The following is a 14,596-nucleotide window of genomic DNA, read 5'->3' as shown; positions in this document are numbered from 1 at the left end:
ACTAAGGGCCAGTTGGGTTGGGTGCCTGGCTCCCTAAGGGATGACAGCTGGGCAGGATGTGGGAACCTGTCCCTGAAGGAGCTGCCAGCTGAGATCTGTCTCCTCTGAGACAGGACTGGGACCTTGGAGGGTAAAAGTCACACCTTGGGACTTTGCCCTTTCTGTTCAGGAGAGAGAATAACAGTCATCTGGTAGAAATTTACAGGAATATAGTTACCTGACCATGACCAGACCTCAAGAACAAAGAATCTGACATGGAGAAGTCTGCAACAACCAACCACTCCCATCCCTCAACTTTTGCTTGTAAAGGGACTGCTGAAAGCTTTCAGTAACTTTGGGGTTCTTAGGGCATGAGCCACCCATTTCCTTGTATGAATCTGTAATAAACCTTTCTCTGTTCCAAACTCTGTTTAGTGTTGATGGGCCTCACTGTGTGTCAGGCACATGGGCTTGCAAATTTGGTAACATTTTGATTACTGTAGCTTTGTAGTATAGTCTGAAGTCAGAAAGCAGATTCCTATCAGGCACAGGCTCAGGCTCCTTCACAAAATTTACCTTAAAAATTTTCTTCAGAATTCAAACAATTTTAAGAACATTATCTCTAAAATATTCTTAATATTATTTATATTAATATATTGTATATGATAATAAAGTATATATTTAAGGTATATGTATTATATAGTTTGTGTATTATAGGATATATTTTATGTTATACTATATTAACATCATAATATGTATTATCTAATACATTACTTTGATATTTACCTTCTTTTAACGTGCAAAATATCCTCCCTAAGGGAGGCGACCTGAATTCCTATCATTTGGCTTAGTCTCAAAGTTCAGCATTGCATGACAGTTTCTGCATAAGTTTCACATCTGCCTCTTAATCCAGAGACTAAATTCACACATAACGTCCAATGAAGAAAGAGGGACAGGATAACCACTGTGAACATTTCAGTTTGAAAATAGAAATATTGGGAAGCTGTGGTAATCTCTACATCAGTGACCAGGAATGAATGACTCCTGGAGGTCTCATTTGGTCCCCTCCTCTTGAATCTGATGGCTTGCTTTAATAGAATGTGACATAAGTGTTATTTATTATATTACTCCTGTCCTGAGACCTAAAAGGACATGACTGCTTCTAATTTTGTATTCTTAGGGTTCAGTCACCATAGAAGAAGTCTGATTATCCTGAGACTACCAGACTTTTAAGAAAGCCCAAGTGAATCACTTGAAGATGACATATAAAGGAAGATCAAAGTGCTCTGACTGACAGCCCCGCAAGAAATCCCAGCCTTTAGGCAGCTCCAACTGCCACCATCTGGGACATTCCAAATCAGTTGAGCCTTCAGATGACTGCAGCCACAGCTCATACTGCATAAGGAAGGAACTACCCGGTAAGCTCAGCAAATCCAGACTCTTGAGCCAGGATGATAATTGTTGCTGATTGAAGCCACTAATTTGAAGGTGACTTGTTACATAGAAACAGATAATTGAAACAAACTGGCAGAGAAGGGCTCAGAGCAATTCTTCTCTTTGTAGATCCTGTGAAAGTTTCTGAGCTGTGGATGGGGATGTCTTATTTAAGCCTGAGATGCCTTAATCTCTGATGGCTGCTGCAAGGGAAGGACCTTTTCTGAATGATAGCGGCAAGGAGAGGCCTTTTCTGAATACCCCTTTTCTAATAAGTATAGCTTCTGAAAACATAGGACACGTTCTCTCACGCAAACTGTAGCATCACAAGGCTTAAAGAAAATCACCCTTTAAAGCTTTACAACCAAACATAGCATTCTTTGGATAATATGGCTCTTATTTTCTGTAAGCTTATATTATTACCTATCTGTATTCTTCTCCCTTTCCACATAAGAGATTGCTAAACCCTCTGTACAGCAGTCAGCAAACTGAACTCATAAGTCTAAGTAGAAAGCATGCATGTTACTCTTTCCAACTCCCAGCAGGTCTCTCTAGATCTCAGCGCTCTACCACCTATGCATTCTTGTGCTCACGGCAGCCTTGACTGGCCCAAACACCTCTTTGCACCTCAGTATCCTGCATGGCAGCTTCCATGAACACTTACCCAGATTTTCTTCTCAGCTCTCAGGCAAGCCTACACCTGCACAGTTTCTTTTTAGCCTTTGAGAGATGTGGTATGCTGGATCCCAGAAAGACTCTTGGGTCTTAGTTCAAGATCTCTGGGAAGCAGATTGGAGAGGAACATTTGAGTGCAGCTTTTATTAGGAAGAAAGTGGAGAAAGCGCAAGGTGAACTGTGAGGCAGTGATGAGAGAGACTTGATCCCACAAGGAGCTCTGGAGCTGGATTGGCCTTGCAGAGTGATTTCAGACTGAAGCAAGTGACTGGAACTTCGTGTGAGCCGTACTCCCTCAGCTCCTGACTCCCGTGGGCAGTTACACAGCAGCTGCGACGAGGTGTATGTGGGAAGCAGAAGATAAATGCTCCTCCCATGTGCAGTGTTGCAAAGAGTAGCCTGAACACTAGCTAGGATGATTTTGCCACAAACTCTGTGGTATAAACCTTCAGCTATTTTATGGCTTAAACATTTTCCCATTTGGCAATGAATCTTTTGGGCAACACTGAGCCAGAAAACCTGAAAAGTTTACATTTAATAAAATATTAGATGATTAAATTGTGTTTCTTTTAAAGAGAGTTGATTGTGTGTGTGTGCTCCTTACAGGAAGTATCTTCCACCTGCCTTAAGAGTAGTAGTGATATCACTGACCCCATGAAAATTAGCTGAAGAAGCGTCAGCGTTTTTTTAAAAAGTAAGTATCCTAAGAAGACTCTAGCCAAAGATGATAAATTTACATATAAGACAGCAGAAGGGGGTTTAAATGTCAGTTTGTGGCACATGTCCTTTTATTTAGTCACTGTTTTTCTAAACTGCTTTTCTAAAACAGTTTTGTTCATTTTTCCTTCAGGTTGTCTTGTGCTCCATCCTAATGTTACTGTGTTGTTTCACTGGAAGAATTTTGCCAAGAGTTTGAATGAGGCCAGTTTTTATCAATGTCTTTAGCTGCATCAACCAGAAAATTAGTTAATTTTAATAACAATTTGTTTCTTTTATTCAGTTCACACAGTGAAAAAAAATTTTGGAATCTCATTTTGTTGAGCATGAAACAAGTTACATAATTGAAAGTATAAATTTAGCTCAAAAGTTTAACATTGACTGTGAAATTGCAGTTGATTCTAGAGCAGTACAGAGGTTAGGGGCGCTGACCACCCTGCCCCTTGCCGTAGAAAATCCATGTATAATTTTTGATCCCTCAGAACTTAATTTGAAGTAGTCTGCTGCTGCTGCTGCTAAGTCGCTTCAGTTGTGTCCAACTCTGTGTGACCCCATAAACAGCAGCCCTCCAGGCTCCCCTGTCCCTGGGATTCTCCAGGCAAGAACACTGGAGTGGGTTGCCATTTCCTTCTCCAGTGCATGAAAATAACACATTGTATAATATATATTACATTCATGACATACCTAACTTTTTCTTAATTTTTTCAATATTTCTGGTCTGTGCAGTTCATCTACAAGTTTCTTCAAATTGTTGCAGACCTCCAAAAATAGTTTCCAGTATTTTTATTGAAAAAAAATCTGTGTATTAGTGGACCAGCACAGTTGAACCTGTGTTGTTCAAGGATCAACTGTATTTTTGTTTTGTTTTGTTGTATTTTCGGCCGTGCTACACGCCTTGTGGGATCCCAGATCCCCAACTAGGGACTGAACTCAGGTCCTTGCAGCAAGATTGCAGAGTCCTTGCAGCAAGATTGCAGAGTCCTAACCACTGGACCATCAGGAAATTCCCGAACTGTATGTTTTATGATGGTAATAAAATAAAAATATTGAAGTCATAGTTAAAACTATATTTTTACTAAATTAAGAAACCCATGAGAAAATTTCAGTTGTAGTACACACAAAATTCATTTTTTCATTCTAACAAGCTGCTATACTCCAACAAAATGAGACTCCAATAGTCCAAAGAAAGGTTTTAATGTTTTTACATTCATAACGGAGTTAAACTGTGTGTACTATAGCTGATGTTGAATATATTTTAAAAAATAATGATTTCTTCATGGTTGTACACATTTTCAGTTGGTTCCTAAAGATGTTTGAACTTGAAAGAACTAATTTGGAAGTGAAAATGTTTTGCAACATTTTTGCTGGATATAGAATTTTAGATAGAAAAATTTCCATTTTAACCCTATAAAATTCTCTCTCTGCTGACCTTCGTTATTTGTGACAGTAAGTTTGCAGTGATTCTTACCTTTTTGTTCTTCTATGTGCGATTTCTATTTTTCCTTTGGTTGCTTTAGAATTTTTTATCTCATGTATAGAATTTTATTACAGTTTTCAACTTGTTTTAAATAGTTTCAACAATTATTTTTTCTTTTTCCTCTTCTAAGACTCCAGTTCCATGTACTGCTTGATATATGTCACATGTTCTAAGACTCTTGTCATTCGGTAAATTTGTTTTAAAATCTTTTATTTTGTGTGATGCCTGCTATTACACCTACAATTTCACTGTTTTTCTTTTTTTTTCCTCCTTAGAGTTAAATCTGCTTTTAGTTTCATTTAGTGACATAATTTCAGGTATTATATTTTCCATATCTAGAAGTTCCATTTCATTCTTCTTTATATTGTCCATTTATCTCATTATGTTTATTTTTAAAATACTTGAACATATGTGTAAATCCCTTGTCCACTCACTCCGTTTTTGCTTTTTCTTCTTTGTCTCCTGTGGTTACCAGTCACATTTGCCTATTTCTTCCCATTTCTACTTATTTTAATTGTATGCTGGGTGTGTGATTTTTACATTATTGAGTGACAGATTTTGTTTTATTCCTTTAAAGAGTTTTGGACACAATTCTCTAAGAATGGCAGGGTTTCTGTTGATTCCCACTTTTTATGCAGGTGCCTGGAAATCACCAGGTAGACAACTGGGGTGATTTTAGGGCTTGGTTTGCTTGTTTCCCTTCGTCACTGATCACAATCCTGTACTACCTATTGTCCATTATCTGAAAATAGCTGTTTCAGACATTTTTTTCAGTTCACTCACTTAGGATAGGAGAACTTTTTGTGAGGCTGTTACCTTTTCATGGATGGAAGTAAAAGTACATTAGATGACCTTCCTTTTCAAATGTGTGTAATTTTGGATCCCTGCTTTGTTATGCTTATTGATAGGAAACTGATTTTCTCCATTTTCAGAAAGCATCATCCTTCAGAGAACAGGAAACACTTTGAAACTCTGGTATCTACAATGAGTGAAGAGAGGTTTTCTGGTGGTAAGCAGTACTGGGAGGTGAAGCTCCCAAGAAAGTCCACTGGACCTGTATTTGGACTTGGGTCACTGGGAAGGAAGGGATGTATGTACTTAGTTGACTACAGTTTCTTGTTCACTGAGCCTCAAGAACAATCTGTTTGAAATTCTTTCTCAGCATTCCCTCCTTTCCTTCAGACAGTTGTGTCACTATGGAGACAATCTGGTCTATAATGTGACGGAGTGAACCCACACTTACAGTTTTAATTTACAGTTTTAACTTACACCTTCCTCCCAGTCTATTTCTCCCTTAAGATGCTAGACAGTGGAATGGATCTTCTCTCACTGATCACCCTGCAGTTGCCACTGCAAGTTTCAGTTTCATTATCTGGACAACCAGTATGTCATGACCCAGGCTATGAAGTTTCCATGTGCTGATTCCTGGATCTTGTGGTCTCTTAGTGCTGCTTATACTTGGATAAAAATTCACTGAAACAAAACAAGACTGCATTTCCTACCATTTACCCTCAGAAGGGAATGATAACAGTGTCAGTTTTCCACAGTTACTTCAAAAGCCTGTGGTATTTGGCACAGAAAAGATACTCAGTAAAGTTATATTCTGGAACAGTTTACGTAATCACAGATACAGATCCTTATTTTTGCTGGTAAGCCAAAACTCACATAGTCATGACTTTAATCATCTATTTTGAAAATATTTAAAGTAATATAGAAGTATGTATTCCACAACTTTATTAAAATCAGCATCCCTCTTCTATTATTTGTATCACAAAACTTCCTGGTGACACCAATTTTTCACTCTTACACCAATTTTTCATTGTAAAAGCAATTTTTTTCTCTCTTATCCATGCTGCCCTGCCATCTCAGTCTCCCTGTCCATCTCTCTCCCCCTGGCCCTCTCTGTCTAACCCTCAGTCTGCCTGCATGTTACCTCCCAGCATGTTACATCCAACAACAAGTTTGTGTCTCCCTGGTGGTTTATTTTGGCTCTGGGGGCTGAGGGGGTCTTCTCAAGAGTATGCCCTGTCAGGCTTCTGTTCTTATCTTCTCTGAGAATGTGGTTGGAGGCAGAGGAATTAGTACCAAATGAACAATGTGGATATAGGTAGGTAATCTCTATGAGTAGTTTGTAAATTAGGAACTTCAGTTTTGATTTCCAGCGGATGATGTTTCAAGCTACTAAAATAAAATCATTTTCTGTAGAAATCCAAACACTTTTCCCACTGAAGCACAGTCAACTATTAATATAAAATATTTTAATGTGGTTTCATCTTATAAGACAAAAATTTAGACCAGGTCCCAACTAATGAAGTGTCTTGACCTTTCATTACGCACTCTGTAGAGTATTATTATTACTTTATTGCCTTACTTGTTTCAAATACAGCATTATTTAAACAATACTGAAATTTGAGGAAACGGAGAAGGACAGCCATTCTTGAACACATTTTTTTGTTGTTTTGCTTTTTTTTTTTTTTAATAATTTCTCAATTCCTTTCAGTCTACTTGTAATAGACTTCCTGTTACGTTAGTGACCTGCTGAATTATATGACTAAAGTGGGAATGCAAACATGTTTCATTAAACCTACAAAATGAAGTCACAAGTTTGTGCAATAATTCTTCAAAAAGTATTTCCCTAAGGACTTCAAGGTAGATTGAAAACTTCTGTTCTGACACTTAGTGCTCTTTGTCAACTCAACGCCTAATTACCTTTGTGGTGCAAGTTTCCCTCCCCATAGTGCTATGCCTTTGACCTCCAATCATCTATACAAATCTGCTTCTGGGCAGTTGCTTGTTTCATATTCCTCCAGCTGAAATAGTTCATCTCTCTCACTTTGTTTCTAAAAAAAAGAAATAATGTTTGCTTTATTCTTATTTTCATTCCCCTTTTTTCTACAATGAATGTTCATTGTTTGTATTTTTTCACATTATATACGAGTCATTGTTTGAGCCTCCATATCCATTTGAAGACCTGGTTTTAGTACTGAGTAGAAGGTGAAATGTTGGCTAAAATGTGCCCTTAGAGTGTGGGAAAGCCTCTGACGGGCCGGGAGGACCCGAACAGTCCCTCCCCACATTGTTTTCACTTACCTCTTCTCTGATGTGTCTCAGCTTAGAGACAGCAAGCAAACAGCAGTGGAGTTGCTCCATTCCATCTCCAAAGCTCGGAACATTTTTGTAATGTTATTTAAATACTATCTATATTCAAGAAAATCCAGGCCCAGCAGAAGAGAAAGATACTGAGTTTGTTCACCTCTTTTCTATCTATACAAAATAAGGGATTACCACACATTTTGGGGGGTGTACGTGTGTGTGTGTGTGTGTGTGTGTGTGTGTGTGTGTGAGATGGAAGTTCTACCACTTGTGGTGAAAATGACTGAATATTCTGAAGTAGCATCTGGGAATAGGCAGGATAAGGTCCACTCTGATACTGATATGGTTGGTCCTACCCAACTCATGATAGAAGCCCCTTTGTCTCTACTCAATAATCCCAGAATCAGTTATTTTAATTTTAATGGTGATGAAATCTTAGAATTCAAGGGGCTTTTGTTTGTTGGTTTGGTTGGTTGGTTTGGCTTGGTTGCTTTTCCTATACAGGTTATCTAATTGGTTATACCTGTAGGCTAAGAGCTAGGATCAGAATCCCTGTTCGTTGCCAAGAAGACACTAAACAAATCTGTTAGCTTCCCTCTATCTCAGCTTTATCAACTATAAATGAGGATGAGGGTACTTACCTTTCTCATAGCATTAGCAGAGAAATCTGTAAAAAACAGAAAAATGTCTGGCAAAAGGGACTAAGATAAAAGTTTCAAACTGGCAGTGTGTTAGCCTTCCTAGGGCTATACATGCATGTATTTTCCAGTGGGATCACACACCACAAACAGAGCAATCGCTTGTTATCTGTACTCTCATTATAAGTATATTTGCTACAATGACTTTCAGACATTGAAGACTGTGAAGGAGTGAGCCCTAATGGAGAAAAGTGCTTACAGAGGGAACTGAGTTTTAAAAGTTCTTGAGTTGAGGTCATGTCTCACTTCCAAAGGGAAAACCTTGTAGTAATTCCACAGACTTCCAGTGAAAACATTTAAATTGTACTGTAACAGTCCAGGCATGAGGACAGACAGTGTGCTGCAGTTGTCCTTCAGCTGTGCTTGAAGGAATAATAACAGTGACTTGGCATTATTTGAAGAAACTGTAACACAAATAAGCCATAACTAACCACCTGCTTTTACTGTCAGTGCTCCAGCCACACTGACCTCCTTACTGTTCATGACAATGCATGTTCTATCCTTAAGACTTGGAACATGTTTGTCATACAGTAGATGTCTTAGTCCATTCAGGTTGCTTTAACAAAAATACCATAGACTGCTTAAAAACAAATTTATCCTCACAGTTCTAGAGGCTGAGAAGTCCAGGATCAAAACACTGGCCAATTCAGTGTCTCATGAGAGTCCTTTTCTTGAATCATAGACAGTGGTCTTCTCACTGTGTCCTCATAGTGCAGAAAGGGTGAGGGAGCTCTCTGGGGTATCGTTTACAAGGGCACTAATTCCATTCATGAGGACTCCACTCTTACAACCTAGTTGCCTCACAACAGCCCTGCCTCCAAATAGCATCATTTTGGGTGCTAGTTTTCAACATAAGCATTTTGAAGGGATACAAACCTTTCATCTATAGCTGTGTGTATCCAATAGTAATTTGCTAAATGATTTGAATAAATAAAATCTCTCACATGTGAGCATGAGAACATGGAGATTTTGGTAGCTGAAGTTAAGTGTGCCTTAACATAAATTTTGTCAGAGCAGAGAACTTGACCTGGGATTCCATACAGCTAAGGAGACAGTGCTTGGGAGAAAGGATGACCTCAGCAGTAGTAATCTGAGAGTCTGAACGTCTGTTGAGATTGAGAGGATAGAGATGGAATCTATAAGAATTCAGCTGTGAAAGGACTGAATCACCCACTGATTATGGCAGGTTAATTCACCTAGGTAATGACTTATTTGTGTTCATGATACCGTTCCTCTTTGTCGACCAGGAAGCTCCATGAATCAGACCTGCTGTTGCTGACCTGAGAGGAGGCTCTTGTGACACTGACACCCATATCATTGGGGAGTGGGATTATAAGAGCATTAGTTTTGCAACTGATTCATAGTGCAAAGTCTATGGAGGAAAGTCCAGATAAATTTTTAAGTTGCATTTGTCCCAAGAGTAAGACAAGTTTTTTGGGGATCTTGAAAGCAGAATTTCAGAATATATGGTTTTTTCTTAAGCCAAGTATCATGACTCCATCAATAAAAATATCTTTTTTTCATAGATAAGAGCTAAATGAATCAAGATACAGAGTTATTTCTGCTTTTAAGTTATTATAAAAATTTTGGTTATCATCTAGAAATATGGTTCTCAAACTTAATTGCCTATTGTAATTATACTAGGCATCACTCCAGTCTGGCTGAATGTTTGGAGTTATGTAGGTGTGGACTTGGAATACATGAATGTTTTCTAAGCTTGAACTAATGCAAAAGAAGCTTGAAAATTTTTAATTTGGAGTAGTTTTCTGGAAGTAGCAAGTGATATTCTTTTTTTTATTTTATTTTATTTTTAAACTTTACATAATTGTATTAGTTTTGCCAAATATCAAAATGAATCCGCCACAGGTATACATGTGTTCCCCATCCTGAACCCTCCTCCCTCCTCCCTCCCCATACCATCCCTCTGGGTCGTCCCAGTGCACTAGCCCCAAGCATCCAGTATCGTGCATCGAACCTGGACTGGCAGCTCGTTTCTTACATGATATTTTACATGTTTCAATGTCATTCTCCCATATCTTCCCACTCTTTCCCTCTCCCACAGAGTCCATAAGACTGTTCTATACATCAGTGTCTCTTTTGCTGTCTCATACACTGGGTTATTGTTACCATCTTTCTAAATTCCATATATATGCGTTAGTACACTGTATTGGTGTTTTTCCTTCTGGCTTACTTCATTCTGTATAATAGGCTCCAGTTTCATCCATCTCATTAGAACTGATTCAAATGTATTCTTTTTAATGGCTGAGTAATATTCTTGAATCCAAAAAGTTTCAAGAGTTCTGATTCCTGCTTTCTTGGACTCAGTTAGGATTCTCTTAGACAATTTTGGTTGTTTTTGTATTTCTTTGCAAAGCTCCTTTTTCCCAGGGAATTTCTCAGTGAATCTGCTCTGACAGTTCAACATCTGTGGCAGTGTAATGACTTAATCAGAACTGTCCTCAACAAGCCTCTGAGATTACTATAAATCCTAACACTCAACTTCTTATTATTACTTGACTTCTTTCCTTGACTATTTGTTAATACCTCATTCCTTCAAGATTTCTTATTCTTTTTCAGCTACCTTTGATCTCTTAGGATAATCATTCATTCTGAGAAAATTATTTACAGAATCTTCTTCTTACCTAAGTTACACAAGAGATGGACAATCATTCTTTTTGGTTAGATGTCTAAAACCTAGGATCCAAACAATTTTTGAATGTTGCTTACTTAATTGAGTTCCTTGTCCCTTTCACATTTTACAGGATTAGGAAGTTCCCCACACTTTCTCATCAAGAACAGTGATGCCAGAGTAGTGCATCTGGTGTGTCCAGCTGCAGGCTGGTACCTAGAACCTGAGGCAAGCTGGGGAGATCCCTGAGGACAGAATTGAAAGCCACACTCTGAATATACCAGAGCAGGTGGAAACGGCATGTTCTTCGTTGAGTCTTTAGTTCTGCTTAACTGTGACCTCTTTGGTCCTCAACCCCAGACTCAACAGAAGAAGGAAATGACTATTTCTATTGGCAGGTTAGTTTCTATATTATTACATCTCATCGCCTTGAGTGGTGTTTTAACAGCTGTGTTTCTTGTGTAATGTTGAATTTCTAATAGCACGGAAACTGATTGAGTCCCTGCACCATACTTTTTAGGCAACCTCCTAATACCAAATTGAATTATTGTATTCAAAGGCTTACTTGGACTATGGTTGTTAGCATAACTTTGCTACTAAGTGTGAGGTGTGATATTAAATTCAAAATATTTTTTCTTGAGGTTGGGTTTCTTAGCAGAGTCTGATTTTAAATAATGAATATAGTAATTGTTAACAGCAAATTGTTGACTGGCAACACAGTGAAGTCGCAGTTTTCTGTTATCCCTACATAAGTTCCTCTTTTATTCATAACATTTATACAATGACACAATAAACAGTTAAATTATATTAAAATCATTGAAATGATTGTTTTGTCTGTAAGATACCAGGGAGGTGATTTAATTATTTCACTGGTTGATTTAAAAATGGTAAGAGCATGTGTGGCATGATCAGATTAGTACAAGGCCACCCCCTCTAGTGTAGACAGGGGCCACAGTAAAGAATTTAAGTGTTATTCAAAGCTAAAAGACAGAGAAATGGTACTCTGCTTTAAGCTCAGCATGAACTAGATATCAGGCTCTTTTGAGAAATTGAGTATGTACTGACAGACAGTGCTACTTATCCTAGTTGATGTCTCTATTTTCCTTCTTGACAGAAATAATAATATGGATAATTTTGAGTATTATTTTAACTGTGGTCTGCTATTTCCATGGTTGTTTTCTTCATTGCGGTGCAAGGAAGATCTAAACATAAGTGGGCTGGGGCAATGCGATGACTGTCATTTGAGTTTGTCTATTGTTGGGGCCTGGTGAAGTAAGGTGGTGACTTGCAAGAGTAAATGATTATCTAAAAGAGTTTTATATGTATTTAATAGAGACTGAAGGCTTGGAAAGCAAGAATATGAAGGGTCATTTCCTGGTAGCACTACTTTGGTTAGGAATCTTGGTTTTATTTTGGCTGAATTACTTATTATTCTCAATCTTTCCGTTGTAAAAAAGATGTTTTTTGCCCAATACAATAGATTCCTACGTGGACTTTAAACTTCAGCCTCCCTTAGTCTGCCTTCAGTTAAGAATAATGTAGGGGCCCTTTCCCTTAATTCTACCACCCTGAGTAGCCTGGTTCCCATAATGGAGCAGATGAGATGTCCACCTCGGTACACTACAGCAAAAGACAAACTATCACAAGAAGTTAAGTAGAAAGAAGCCCAAATTGTAGATACAACCCACTTTCAAATAAGGGGATAACTTAGAGATAATTTAAACTTTCTCAAACGTTCTCCTGAAGAAAACTTTCCCCAGTGTTAATTTGTGTGAATACCTGATTAAATAAAGTTAAAATTTATTTTAAAAGTTAAAAGTAATCAGAGATATGAAATACAATATGAATTATGAATCTCTAAAAGCATTTAATTTCATGAATGAATATTTCAGAAAATACTAAGTTAAAAATATATAAATGTCCATATTTTAAAAGTAAATATATAATGTGAAAAAATACTTAAGATGGAATGAATTAGTTTTCTTTTTATATCCATGGGTGCTATTTATTTTCCATATATTTCTGATCCTCCCAGTTAGGCATTATAAAGAATGTATAGTACTCTGAAAAAAAGTTTAGAAAAAACAGTCTGATAATTTTCTTCCCTAGTAATACATTCTATGCATATCAATCAGACAAAAGGTGAGGATCCCTCTTTAAGGAGAATTGTAACAGGAGCCCCCAAATGGTTAGAATCCTAACAATTTCTTATTCCAGTAAAATTCCTGGAGCATATGAGGCACTTGATTTATGTTACATTGAATTACATGTTGAACCCAATCCCTCATTTTCCATGTGGAGAAACTGAGGTCTAAAGACATATTCACTGATGAATTTAGTCCTGTATGTGGAGAAACTGAGGTCTAAAGACATTCACTGATGAATTTAGTCCTGTTAACAGAACTGAGATTGGGATTCTGAACACCCAGCTTCCAGTTCTTGCAGTCCTTTAACTCTGCCATGATGTCTGTCTCAAGCAGGGACAATTTTGAGTTGAAATACAATGTTGTTAATATTTGTTCAATTTGTTAATAATGTCCAACGCCAGCTGCCAATTGGGACTGTTCTTCTTTCCATGATCTAAGTAAATCTATGTCCAAAATGCTGCTGCATTTTCCTAATTTCAGTTCCTCCTAATCTGCCTTCTATAGACCCATACATTTCACAGTGCTGACTTTGTGCAGAGTGACAACTAGAAAATAGGTGAAGTCATCCTCAACAGTCACCCAGGAGGACGTGACTTGGCATTGCCACTCATCACCCATTGAGGACTTCATATATTTAATTTGTCCATTTTGGCTGAATAGTTCATATTAAGCAAAACTTAATAGAGTAGTGACGGGGTAAAGATCAATGCAGTTTCCCTATCACTCTTCTGTAGGGAGGAAAAATGTTCTGCAATAAAATGACTCTAAAGTCTTTAATCTGGGATTGATCCTTTTCCAAAGGCGTAGTTTCTGTTGCATCTTTCTGAAGTTTGATTTCTGGGTAGTTTGGAGCAAACCTCTCTCTGGCATTGCCCAGGTTCTTTCTCTTCAATTTTGGAAGACATGAACATTTTCCATGGCATGGGCTTGCCTGGCCTCAAGGATGAATGTGCTTGGAGAGCACCAGTTGGATTAAAGCATTTATTCTCCCCTCCCCAAGATTCTTCTTTTATCTAACACATCTCCAAAATTGCCCAACCTTTGTTACTTTGGAATTGACACTTAGAAAGTTTCTTTATTCCCAATTTTTCTCTGCATTTTTCAATACGGCCTTCATATTTTATTCAAAAGCTTTGTTTTCATAGTCTAGCTCATAAAAACCATATTGAACAATTTTTAAAGTACTTTTCCCCTCCCTCCCTTGCTTCCTTCCTTACTTCCTCTCACCTTCTCTCATCCACAGCCAAGTTGGTATGAAAAAGCCAATTTTCCCTTTAACTACATATTCAATTGAATGCACATCACATGTAGTTTATCATCTAATCATCTCTCTGCCATTAACAGCGTTACCATTTTGATACCTAGATTCACAATCTTTTAACTTTTAAGATATAAAATAAATTTTTCTATGGAACTTACTGAGATCACTTTCAGAGATTCAGAGTATGCTTCAGTTTGCTAATTGTAGCAGCAGAGAGCTAGTAATTACTCATACTTGTGTGCTAAGTTTTTTTCCTGTCTCTTCATTCTCTGTGTCTTCTGAATTTCCATGTTCTACTAGAAACATCTTCATCACAGTTGACCTTGTTCTGAAAATCTGTAATTCCCATCTTTTTACTCTTCATCAATTTCTCTAATACGCTTATTTTTAACTAGAGTAAAAATTACAGACATGTCAGTACATTGAATTTCTACCATGATTTGGCTCTCTGAAACAGTAAATTTTGGCAGAATATTTTTGTCATAG

The 14,596-nt window shown here is 37.6% G+C and overlaps 1 long non-coding RNA gene across 11 annotated transcripts in view; it reads left to right on the top strand.

Moving 5' to 3' along the window:
• The window catches only part of LOC112447457 (uncharacterized), a 54,804-nt gene that overhangs the window by 11,895 nt on the left and 28,313 nt on the right, over positions 1–14,596 (top strand). For 6 of the 11 annotated variants that reach the window (XR_009495313.1, XR_009495311.1, XR_009495312.1 and 3 more), the window contains 6 exons: positions 1,160–1,397; positions 2,695–2,782; positions 2,939–3,834; positions 4,413–4,470; positions 5,215–5,291; positions 10,836–11,100. This is a non-coding gene — a long non-coding RNA (uncharacterized lncRNA). The remainder of the gene's footprint in view (positions 1–1,159; positions 1,398–2,694; positions 2,783–2,938; positions 3,835–4,412; positions 4,471–5,214; positions 5,292–10,835; positions 11,101–14,596) is intronic. The other 5 variants (XR_009495316.1, XR_009495315.1, XR_009495318.1 and 2 more) reach the window with 5 other exon arrangements.

This window comes from Bos taurus, chromosome 7 (genome assembly GCF_002263795.3).
Source record: "Bos taurus isolate L1 Dominette 01449 registration number 42190680 breed Hereford chromosome 7, ARS-UCD2.0, whole genome shotgun sequence".
NCBI lineage: Eukaryota > Metazoa > Chordata > Mammalia > Artiodactyla > Bovidae > Bos > Bos taurus.
This window is presented reverse-complemented; position numbering and strand designations above follow the sequence as displayed.